This window comes from Arachis duranensis, chromosome 10 (assembly GCF_000817695.3).
Source record: "Arachis duranensis cultivar V14167 chromosome 10, aradu.V14167.gnm2.J7QH, whole genome shotgun sequence".
In the NCBI taxonomy this organism is placed as follows: Eukaryota; Viridiplantae; Streptophyta; class Magnoliopsida; order Fabales; family Fabaceae; genus Arachis; species Arachis duranensis.
The window spans coordinates 53,913,569-53,926,214 of NC_029781.3; the positions used below are offsets into that span (position 1 = coordinate 53,913,569).

The 12,646-nt window shown below is 37.0% G+C and overlaps 2 non-coding genes across 2 annotated transcripts; both read left to right on the top strand.

Annotated features, from left to right (window-relative positions):
* The first annotated feature begins 1,484 nt into the window (after positions 1 to 1,484).
* LOC127743700 (small nucleolar RNA R71) lies at positions 1,485 to 1,588 on the top strand. Its single transcript, XR_008005084.1, has one exon. It is a non-coding gene; the product is annotated as a small nucleolar RNA R71 (small nucleolar RNA).
* Positions 1,589 to 9,035: 7,447 nt separating this feature from the next.
* LOC127743485 (small nucleolar RNA R71) lies at positions 9,036 to 9,143 on the top strand. Its single transcript, XR_008004877.1, has one exon. It is a non-coding gene; the product is annotated as a small nucleolar RNA R71 (small nucleolar RNA).
* Positions 9,144 to 12,646: the final 3,503 nt, after the last annotated feature.

The following is a 12,646-nucleotide window of genomic DNA, read 5'->3' on the forward strand; positions in this document are numbered from 1 at the left end:
AGGTAGTCCTCATTCAATTGAAGGATCAACTCTCCTCTGTCCACATCAATTACAGCTTTTGCTGTGGCTAGGAAGGGTCTTCCAAGGATGATGGATTCATCCTCATCCTTCCCAGTGTCTAGGATTATGAAATCAGCAGGGATGTAAAGGCCTTTGACCTTTACTAGCATGTCCTCTACCTGTCCATAAGTCGTTTTCATGGATTTATCTGCCATCTCTAATGAGAATTTGGCAGCCTGTACCTCAAAGATTCCCAGTTTTTCCATTACAGAGAGTGGCATTAAGTTTATGCCTGACCCTAGGTCACACATAGCCTTCTCAAAGGTCATGGTGCCTATGGTACAGGAAATTAAGAATTTACCAGGATCCTATTTCTTTTGAGGTAATGTCTGCCTAGCCAAGTCATTCAGTTCATTAGTGAACAAGGGGGTTCATCCACCCAAGTCTCATTACCAAATAACTTGGCATTCATCTTCATGATTGCTCCAAGGTACTTAGCAACTTGCTCTTCAGTAATATCTTCATCCTCTTCAGAGGAGGAATAGTCATCAGAGCTCATGAATGGTAGAAGTAGGTTCAATGGAATCTCTATGGTCTCTAGATGAGCCTCACATTCCTTAGGTTCCTCAACTGGGAACTCCTTTTTGTCCAGAGGACGTCCCATGAGGTCTTCCTCACTGGGATTCATGTCCTCCTCCTCCTCTCTAGGTTCGGCCACACCAAGTAAGGTTATGGCCTAGCACTCTCTTTTTGGATTCTCTTCTGTATTGCTTGGGAGAGTACTAGGAGGAGTTTCAGTGACTCTTTAACTCAGCTGGCCCACTTGTGCCTCCAAAGTTCTAATGGATGACCTTGTTTCATTCATGAAACTTAGAGTGGCCTTAGATAGATCAGAGACTATGTTTGCTAAGCTAGAGGGGCTCTGCTCAGAATTCTCTGTCTATTGCTTAGAGGATGATGGAAAAGGCTTGCTATTGCTAAACTTGCTTCTACCACCATTATTAAAGCCTTGTTGAGGATTTTGTTGATCCTTCCATGAGAGATTTGGATGATTTCTCCATGAAGGATTATAGATGTTTCCGTAGGCTTCACCCATGTAATTCACCTCTGCCATTGCAGGGTTCTCAAAATCATAAGCTTCTTCTTTAGAAGATGCTTCTTTAGTACTGTTGGATGCATTTTGCAAACCATTCAGACTCTGAGAAATTATATTGACTTGTTGAGTCAATATTTTGTTCTGAGCCAATATGGCATTCAGAACATCAATTTCAAGAACTCCCTTCCTCTGAGGCGTCCCATTACTCACAAGATTCCTTTCAGAAGTGTACATGAACTGGTTATTTGCAACCATTTCAATGAGTTCCTGAGCTTCTGCAGGCATTTTCTTCAGGTGAATAGATTCACCTGCAGAATGGTCCAATGACATCTTAGACAATTCAGACAGACCATCATAGAATATATCCATGATGGTCCATTCTGAGAGCATGTCAGAAGGACACTTTTTGGTCAGTTTCTTGTATCTTTCCCAAGCTTCATAGAGGGATTCAACTTCTTTCTGTCTGAAGGTTTGAACATCCACTCTAAGCTTGCTCAGCATTTAAGGAGGAAAGAACTTGGCTAAGAAAGCCGTGACCAGCTTATGCCAAGAGTTCAGGCTATCTTTAAATTGAGAGTCCAACCATATTCTAGTTGTGTCTCTTACAGCAAAAGGGAAAAGCATAAGCTTGTAGACATCGGGATCAGCTCCATTGGTCTTAACAATATCACAGATCTGCAAGAATTCAGTTAAGAACTGAAAAGGATCTTCTGATGGAAGTCCATGAAACTTGCAATTCTGTTGCATCAGAGAAACTAATTGAGGCTTTAGCTCAAAGTTGTTGGCTCCAATAGTAGGGATTGAGATGCTTCTTCTGTGGAAGTTGGAATTTGGTGCAGTAAAGTCACCAAGCATCTTCCTTACACCTCCACCATTGTTATTGGGTTCGGTCATCTCTACTTCTTTTTCTAAAATTTTAGTAAAGTTCTCTTCAGAGTATTGTGTTTTAGTTTCTCTTAGCTTCCTCTTCAGAGTCCTTTCAGGTTCTGGATCAGCTTCAACAAGAATGTTCTTATCCTTGCTCCTGCTCATGTGAAAAAGAAGATAATAGAAAAGAAGAGGAATCCTCTATGTCACAGTATAGAGATTCCTTTATGTGAGTAAAAGAATAAGAATGAAGGAAGAAGAAGAGAAATTCGAATACAGAGAAAGGAGGGGTTCGAATTTTGAGAAGAGAAGTGTCAGTAAATAAATAAAATAAATAGAAAGAGAGAGAGGGAAATTCGAAAATTAGAAGAAAAGAGAAGAAAAATATTTTTTGTTTTTATTTTTATTATTAGTTAGAATTCAAAAATTAAGAAAGGGAATGAAATTAAAAGTTAAAACAATTAGTTAAATAAAAAGAATTTTGAAAAAGAGAAAGGTAATTTTTGAAAAATTAGAGAGAGAATTAGTTAGGTAGTTTTGAAAAAGATAAAAATTTTAAAAATCAAACAAAAAGTATAAGTGGTTAATTGAAAAAAGATTTGAAAATCAATTTTGAAAAGATAAGAAGTTAGAAAAAGATTTTAAAATAAAATTAAAAGAGATATGTTTGAAAAGGTATGGTTGAAAAAGATTTGATTTTTAAAATTAAAATTGATTACTTGACTAACAAGAAACTAAAATATATGATTCTAGAATTTAAAGATTGAACCTTTCTTAACAAGAAAGTAACAAAGTTCAAATTTTTGAATCAATCACATTAATTGTTAGTAAAGTTTTCGAAAATTATGAAATAAAATTAAGAAAAAGATTTTGAAATCACTTTTTTAAAATTTTCGAAAATAATAAAAAAATGAAAAATATTTTATTTTTGAAAAGATAAATTTTTGAAATTGAAATCTTGACTTGAATAACAAGAAACAACTTATTTTAAAATTTTTTTACTAAGTCAACCCAAAGATTTCGAAATTTATGAGTAAAATAAGGAAAAGATATTTTTTTCAATTTTTTGAGGAAAGAGAAAAACCACAAAATGACTCAACATATAAAAATTTTGGATTAAAACAAATGATGCATGCAAGAGCACTATGAATGTCAAGATGAACACCAAGAACACTTTGAATATCATGATGAACATCAAGAACTTATTTTTTGAAAAATTTTTAAGAAAAGAAAAACATGCAAGACACTATGAATGCAAAAATGCATATGAAAAACAACAAAAGACACAAAACAAGAAAATATGAAGATCAAACAAGAAGAACTACCAAGAACAACTTGAAGATCATGAAGAACACCATGCATGAGTTTTCGAAAATTTTTTTAGAAAATTAAGAAGATGCAATTGACACCAAACTTAAAAATTGACTCTAGACTCAAACAAGAAACACAAAATAATTTTTTTGGTTTTTATGATTTTTTTATTTTTTGGATTTTTCGAAAATTATTTTTAGAAAAACGAAAAAGAAGAAAAAATTTTGAAAGATTTTTGAAAACTTTTTGAAAATAAAATAAAGGTTGAAACAAAAATAAAATTACCTAATCTGAGCAACAAGATGAACCGTCAGTTGTCCAAACTCGAACAATCCCTGGCAACGGCGCCAAAAACTTGGTGCACGAAATTGTGATCTCAATGGCACCAACAACTTGGTACGCACAATTGTAATCTCAACTCTTTTTCACAACTTCGCACAACTAACCAGCAAGTGCACTGGGTCGTCCAAGTAATAAACCTTACGTTAGTAAGGATCGATCCCACGGAGATTGTTGGCTTGAAGCAAGCTATGGTCATCTTGTAAATCTCAGTCAGGCGGATTCAAATAGTTATGGAGTTTTGATAAATTAAAAGATAAATAAGCATAAAATAAAGATAGAGATACTTATGTAATTCATTGGTGGGAATTTCAGATAAGCGTATGGAGATGCGTTGTTCCTTCTGAATCTCTGCTTTCCTATTGCCTTCATTCAATCCTTCATACTATTTTCTATGGCAAGCTGTATGTTGGGTGTCACCGTTGTCAACGGCTAATCAACTGTCGAATTTCTCATCTCGGATGAAAAATACCATGCATAGAGATCGTATGGCTAATCAGCTGTTGGTTCTCGATTGTGTAGGAATAGGATTTACTATCCTTTTGCGTCTGTCACCATGCCCTACAATCGCGAGTTTGAAACTCGTCACAATCATCCCATCCCAGATCTTACTCGGAATACCACAGACAAGGTTTAGACTTTCCGGATCTCAGGAATGCTGCCAATGGATTCTAGCCTATACCACAATGATTCTAATCTTGGATTCAGATGCCCCATTGTCAGAGGGGATTCGATGTGAATCATTTATTAGAAACCCAAGAGATATACATTCAAGCTTGTTTTCATGTAGAACGGAAGTGGTTGTCAATCACGCGTTCGTAAGTGAGAATGGTGATAAGTGTCACATAATCATCACATTCATCATGTTCTTGTGTGCGAATGAATATCTTAGAATAACAATAGTACTTTGCATTAATACTTGAGGAACAGCAGAGCTCCACACCTTAATATATGGTGTGTAGAAACTCTACTGTTGAAAATACATAAGTGATGAAGGTCCAGGCATGGCCGAATGGCCAGCCCCCAAAACGTGATCAATAGATCAAAAGATGATCAAAAGATGTGAGTACAATAGTAAAAAGTTCTATTTATATTAAACTAGTTACTAGGGTTACAAAAATCAGTAAATGATGCAGAAATCCATTTACGGGGCCCACTTCGTGTGTGCTTGGGCTGAGTATTGAAGCTTTCACATGTAGAGGCCTTATTTAGAGTTAAACGCTAATTTGTAACTTGTTTCTGGCATTTGACTCTAGCTTGCAACTTGTTTCTGGCGTTTAACGCTAGAATAGGGCAGAAAGCTGGCGTTGAACGCCAGTTTGCATCGTCTAAACTCGGGCAAAGTATGAACTATTATATATTGCTGGAAAGCACTGGATGTCTACTTTCTAAAGCGATTGAGAGCGCGCCATTTGACTTTCTGTGGCTACAAAAAATCCATTTCGAGTGCAGGGAGGTCAGAATCCAACAGCATCAGTAGTCCTTTTTCAGCCTCTGAATCAGATTTTTGCTCAGGTCCCTCAATTTCAGCCAGAAAATACTTGAAATCACAGAAAAATACACAAACTCATAGTAAGTCCAGAAATGTGAATTGTGCTTAAAAGCTAATAAAAATATACTAAAAGGTAACTAAATCATACTAAAAACTATATAAAAACAATGCCAAAAAGCGTATAAATTATCCGCTCATCACAACACCAATCTTAAATTGTTGCTTGTCCCCAAGCAACTAAAAACAAAATAGGATAAAAAGAAGAGAATATACAATGAATCTCACAATATCAATGAAACTTAGTCCCAATTTGATGAGCGGGGCTAGTAGCTTTTTGCTTCTGAACAGTTTTGGCATCTCATTTTATCCTTTGAAATTCAAAATGGTTGGCATCTATAGGAACTCATAATTTTAGATAGTGTTATTGATTCTCCTAGTTTAGTATGTTGATTCTTGAACACAGCTACTTTATGAGTCTTGGTCGTGGCCCTATTTTTCACTTGGACCTGCATGCCACAAGCACATGGTTAGGGACAGCTTGATTTAGCCACTTAGGCCTGGAATTTATTTCCTTGGGCCCTCCTATCCACTGATGCTCAAAGTCTTGGATCCTTTTTACCCTTGCTTTTTGGTTTAAAGGGCTATTGGCTTTTTCTGCTTGCTTCTTTTTCTTTTTCTTTTCTCTTTGCTTTTTTTTTGCCATTTTTTTGTTAATTTTTTCTTTTTTTTTCGGTAAGCTTTATTATTCACTACTTTTTCTTGCTTCAAGAATCAATTTCATGATTTTTCAGATTATCAATAACATTTCTCTTTGTTCATCATTCTTTCAAGAGCCGACAACTTTAACATTCATAAACAACAAGATAAAAAATATGCACTGTTCAAGCATTCATTCAAAGAACAAAAATTATTGCCACCACATCAAAATAATTAAACTAGTTTCAAGATAAAATTTGAAATCCACGTACTTCTTGTTCTTTTGTAATTAAGCACATTTTTCATTTAAGAGAGGTGAAGAATTTATAGAGTTATTCATAGCTTTAAGACATAGACACTAGACACTAATGATCATGTAGTAAAGACACAAACATAGATAGAACATACAGCCTAAAAATTGAAAACAGAAAAATAAATACACAAGGAGATTAAGGAATGAGTCCACCTCAGTGAGGGTGACGTCTTCCTCCTCTTGAACCAATGGTGCTCTTGAGCTCCTCTATGTCTCTTCCTTGCCGTTGTTGCTCCATCATTAATGTTTTTGGTGCTCCTATCCTTTGTTTCTCCCAATAGTTGTGTGGAGGAAAATGTATCCCTTGAGGCATCTCAGGGATTTCTTGATGAGGGAATTCCTCATACTTTTTTTGAGGTCCATGAGTGGGCTCTCTTGTTATGCAGTCAAATGCTCTATTACTGAGCTATGGACCCTTGAGATGAATCTCTCCATCTCCCATGACTCAGAGGTTGAAACAACTGCCTTCCCTTTTCTCTTTCTAGAGGTTTCTCCGGCCTTAGGTGTCATAAATGGTTATGGAAAAACAAAAAGCAATGCTTTTACCACACCAAACTTAAAATATTTCCTCGTCCCGGAGCAAAAGAAGAAAGAAAGATGTAGAAGAAGAAAATGGAGGAGATGGAGGTTGTATAGGGTTCGGCCAAGGGTAGAAGAAGGTGGTGTGTGATGTGTGAAAATGAATGAGTGAGGAGGGAGAGTTAAGGAAGTGATTGGTGAAGGGTATTTGGGGAAGAGTGTTGTAGAAAGGTGTGAAGAGGAGAGAGAGTGAGTTGAGGTTGGTGGGGATCCCATGGGGTCCACAGATCCTGAGGGGTCAAGAAATTCTCTTCCCTGCTCCAATTGGGCGTTCAACACGCCTTAGAGTGCAATTCTGGCGTTTAAACGCCAGTCTGCTACCCTGTTCTGGCGTTTAAACGCCAGCTTTCCTTCCTGTTCTGACGTCTAGACACCAGTTTGTTGCCCTGTTCTGGCGTTTAAACGCTAGTCTGGTCCCCTATTCTAGCGTTTAAACGCCCAGAAAGGTGCCAGATTGGGCGTATAAACGCCCATTTTGCTACCCTTACTGGCATTTATCCAGGGTGTGCTGTTTTTAATGCTGTTTTTGATTTTTTTCTTGATTTTTGTAATTGTCTTTGTGACTTCACATGATCATCAACCTAAAAGAAAACAAAATAATATGGATAAAATTAAAATACAATTGGGTTGCCTCCTAATAAGCGCTTCTTTAATGTCAATAACTTGACAGTGAGCTCTCATCGAGTCTCACAGATGATCAGAGTATGGTTGAGATCTCTCAATACCAAACTTAGAGTTTGGCTGTGGCCTCCCAACACCAAACTTAAAGTTTGAATGTGGGGGCTCTGTTTGACTATGTATTGAGAGAAGCTCTTCATGCTTACTCTCCTTGGTTACAGATGGAGAACCTTGAGTCTTTACTACAAGGCATTCTTTATTCACATGAAGGATCAACTCTCCTCTATCAACATCAATCATAGCTCTTACTGTGGCTAGGAATGGTCTTCCAAGGATGATGGATTCATCCTCATCCCTCCTAGTGTCTAGGAATATGAAATCAGCAGGGAAGTAAAGGCCTTCAACCTTCACTAGCACATCCTCTACTAGTCTATAAGCCTTTTTCATAGACTTATCTGCCATCTCTATTGAGAATTTAGCAGCTTGTACCTAAAAAATTCCTAGTTTCTCCATTACAGAGAGTGGCATCATGTTTATCCCTGACCCCAGGTCATACAGAGCTTTCTCAAAGGTCATGGTGCCTAGTACAAGGTGTTAAGATTTTACCAGGATCCTGTTTCTTTTGAGATAAATTTTGCTGAACCAATGTATTCAGTTCATTGGTGAGCAAGGGAGATTCATCCTCCCAAGTCTCATTACTAAATAGCTTGGCATTCAGCTTCATGATTGCTCCTAAATATCAGACAACTTGCCCTTCAACAATGTCTTCATCTTCTTCAGAAGATGAATAATCATCAAAGCTTATGAATAGTAAAAGGAGGTCCAAGGGAATCTCTATGGTCTCTGTATGAGCCTCAGATTCCTTTGATTCTTCATTAGGGTATTTCTTACTGACCATTGGACGTTCCCTGAGGTCTTCCTCATTAGGATTCACGTCCTCCTCCTCTTTCCCAGGTTTGGCCATTTTGATTACATCAATGGCCTTGCACTCTCCTTTGGGATTCTCTTCTGTATTGCTTGGGAGAGTGCTAGGAGGAGTTTCATGAACCCTTTTACTCAGCTGTCCCACTTGTGCCTCCAAATTTCTAATGGAGGATCTTGTTTTAGTCATGAAACTAAGAGTGGCCTTAGGTAGATCAGAGACTATGTTTGCTAAGCTAGAAGGATTCTGCTCAAAATGCTCTATCTGTTGCTGAGATGCTGATGGGAAAGATTTGCTATTGCTAAACCTGTTTCGTCCACCATTGTTATTGTTGAAGCCTTGCTTCTGTTGATCCTTCCATGAAAAATTTGGATGATTTTTCCAAGAAGGATTATAGGTGTTGCCAAAGGCTTCACTCATGTAATTCACCTCTGCCATTGCAGGATTCTCAAGATCATAAGCTTCTTATTCAGAAGATGCTTCCTTGGTACTGTTGGATGCATTTTGCAATTCATTCAGACTCTGAGAGATCATATTGACTTCTTGGGTCAATATTTTATTCTGAGCCAGTATGGCATTCAGAGCGTCAATTTCAAGAACCCCTCTCTTTTGAGGCGTCCCATTACTCACAGGATTCCTATCAGAGGTATACATGAACTGGTTATTTGTAACCATTTCAATAAGTTCCTGAGCTTCTGCAGGCATTTTCAAAGTGAATGGATCCACTTGCAGAATGGTCCAGTGACATCTTGGAAAATTCAGACAGACCATCATAGAATATATCTAATGTGGTCCATTCTGAAAGCATGTCGGAAGGACACTTTTTGGTCAATTGCTTGTATCTTTCCCAAGCTTCATAGAGGGACTCACCATCTTTTTGTCTGAAGGTCTGAACATCCACTCTAAGCTTGCTCAGCTTTTGAGGAGGAAAGAACTTGGCTAAGAAAGCCGTGACCAGCTTATCCCAAGAGTCCAGGCTATCTCTAGGTTGTGAGTCTAACCATGTTCTAGCTCTGTCACTACAGCAAAAGGGAAAAGTATAAACTTGTAGACCTCAAGATCAACTCCATTGGTCTTAACAGTGTCATAGATATGCAAGAACTCAGTTAAGAACTGATAAGGGTCTTCTGATAGAAGTCTATGAAACTTGCAGATCTATTGTAGTAGAGAAAGTAATTGAGGCTTTAGCTCAAAATTGTTTACTCTTATGGCAGGGATTGAGATGCTTCTTCCATATAAGTTGGAAGTTGGTATAGTAAAATCACCAAGCATCTTCCTTGCATTGCTATTTTGTTCAGCCATAATTGTTTCTTTTGCTGCTTCCTTTTCGAAAATTTCAGTGAGGTCCTCTTCAGAGTTTTGTGCTTTAGCTGCTCTTAGCTTCCTCTTTAGAGTCCTTTCAGGTTCAGAATCAGCTTCAACAAGTATGCCTTTATCTTTGTTCCTGCTCATATGAAAGAGAAGAAAACAAAGAAAATATGGAATCCTCTATGTCACAGTATAGAGATTCCTTGAGATGTCAAAGGAAAAAAAGAATAGAAGAAGGAGGTAAGAATTTGAACACACAAGAGAGATGGTGTCCAAATTGACAATGGATGAGGAATGTTAGTATTCAAATAGAAAAAGGTGAGAGGGGGAAATTTTTGAAAATTAAAAGAATAAAATTTAAAATGAATTTTTGAAAAATTGGTTGTGGTTTTGAAAAAGATAAGAAATAGTAAAACAAATAAAAAGTCAATTAGTTAGTTGAAAAAGATTTGAAAATCAATTTTGAGAAGATAAGAAGTTAGAAAAGATTTTGAAATTGATCTTGAAAAAGATATGATTTCAAAAAGATATGTTTGAAAAGATATGATTGAAATTTAAAAATATTTGAAAAGGAAATTAAAAAGATTTGATTTTTTTTTTTGAAAAAGATATGTTTGAAAAGATATGATTTTAAAAAAGATATGATTGAAAATAAACGCCCAGGAGCTGCATGTTTTGGGCGTTTTAACGCCCAATTGCTGCATGGTTTGGGCGTTTAAACACCTAGCCAAGTACCCTGGCTGGCGTTTAAACGCCAGTTTTCCTTCCTTATTGGGTGTTTAAACGCCCAACCAGGTACCCTAGCTGGCGTTTAGACGCCAGTTTTCCTTCTTCACTGGGCATTTTGAACGCCCAACTTTTTCTCTGTAAATCCTCTGCTTTATGTTCTTGGATCTTCATTTTGCTATATCCTTTATTCAAGAAGATATATTTTCAATTTTGAAAAACAACAAAATGAGTCAAAACATATGATTCTTGGATCAAAACACAAGATATATGCAAGAACATTATGAATGTCAAGATGAACACCAAGAACAATCTCGAAGATCAAGATGAACATCAAGAACTCAGTTTTCTTAATGAAAGAAAACATGGAGGACACCTGATGAGCGTATATTTTATACGCTTTTTGGGGGTAATTTCATATAGTTTTTAGTATGTTTTAGTTAGTTTTTAGAATATTTGTATTAGTTTTTAGGCAAAATTCATATTTCTGGACTTTACTATGAGTTTGTGTATTTTTCTATGATTTTAGATATTTTCTGGCTGAAATTGAGGGAGCTGAGCATAAATCTGGTTCAGGCTGAAAAAGGACTGCTGATGTTGTTGGATTCTGACCTCCCTACAGTCGGAACGGAGTTTTTGGAGCTGCAGGACTCCAATTGGCGCGGTCATAATTGGGTTAGAAAGTAGACATCCAGGGCTTTCCAGCAATATATAATAGTCCATACTTTTCTTGAAGATAAACGATGTAAACTAGCATTTAACGCCAGTTCTATGTTCCATTCTGGCGTTAAACGCCAGAAACAGGTTACCAGTTGGAGTTAAACGCCCAAAACAAGTCACAACCTGACGTTTAACTCCTGAAACAGCCCAGGCACATGAAAAGCTCAAGTCTCAGCCCCAGCACACACGAAGTGGGCCCCAGAAGTGAATTTCTGCACTATCTATCTCAGTTTACTCATCTTCTGTAAACCTAGGTTACTAGTTTAGTATTTAAACAACTTTTAGAGACTTATTTTGTACCTCATGACATTTTAGATCTGAACTTTGTACTTTTTGATGGCATGAGTCTCTAAACTCCATTGTTGGGGGTGAGGAGCTCTGCAGCGTCTCGATGAATTAATTCAACTATTTCTGTTTTCTATTCAAACATGCTTGTTTCTATTAAGATATTCATTCGCACTTCAATATGATGAATGTGATGATCCGCGACACTCATCACCATTCTCAATCTATGAATGCGTGACTGACAACCACCTCCATTTTACATTAGATTGAATGAGTGTCTCTTGGATTCCTCAATCAGAATCTTCGTGGTATAAGCTAGAATCCATTGGCAGCATTCTTGAGAATTCGGAAAGTCTAAACCTTGTTTGTGGTATTCCGAGTAGGTTTCAAGGATTGAATGACTGTGACGAGCTTCAAACTCACAAAGGTTGGGCGTAGTGACAGACGCAAAAGGATCAAGGATCCTATTCGAGCATGAGTGAGAACCGAGAGATGATTAGCCGTGCGGTGACAGCGCACCTGGACCATTTTCACTGAGAGGACGGATGGTAGCCATTGACAACGGTGATCCACCAACACACAGCTTGCCATAGAAGGAACTTTGCGTGCGTGAAGAAGCTGATAGTAGGAAAGCAGAGATTTCAGAAGACAAAGCATCTCCAAAACTCCAACATACTCTCCATTACTGCGTAACACATACTCATTTCATGCTCTTTCACTTTTTACAATTGAAACTAAAGAACCCCTATTGGTATCTTGACTAAGAATAATAAGAGAACCATAGCTTGCTTCAAGCCGGCATTCTCCGTGGGATCGACCCTTACTCACGTAAGGTATTATTTGGACGACCCAGTGCACTTGCTGGCTAGTTGTGCGGAATTACATAATGTGAGTGTAATTTTTGTGCACCAAGTTTTTGTCGCCGTTGCCGGGGATTGTTTGAGTTTGAACAACTAACGGTGAATCTTGTTGCTTAGATTAGGAAATTTTGTCTTTTGGGTCAGAGTCTTTTATTTTCTTTTCAAAAATTTTTCAAAAATATTATTTTTCTTTATTAATTTTTAGTTTTTCTGTGAGTTTAGTGTCATGTTTTAAGTTTGGTGTCAATTGCATGCTTATCTTTGTCTTACAATTTTTGAATTGCATGTTCTTTGTTCTTCCTTGATCTTCAAATTGTTCTTGTCAATTTTTCTTGTTTGATCTTTGGTTTGTCTTGTTTTGTGTCTTTTCTTGTTTTTCTTGTGCATTTTCAAATTTCTAGTTTTCAAATTTTTTTTATTTGTTAAATACCTTATTAAAACACGTTAAATTTATAGCTCAGTTGGCCAGAGCGTTGGCTTGTGTTCTAGAAAATTGGGTATCTTCCATTTAAAA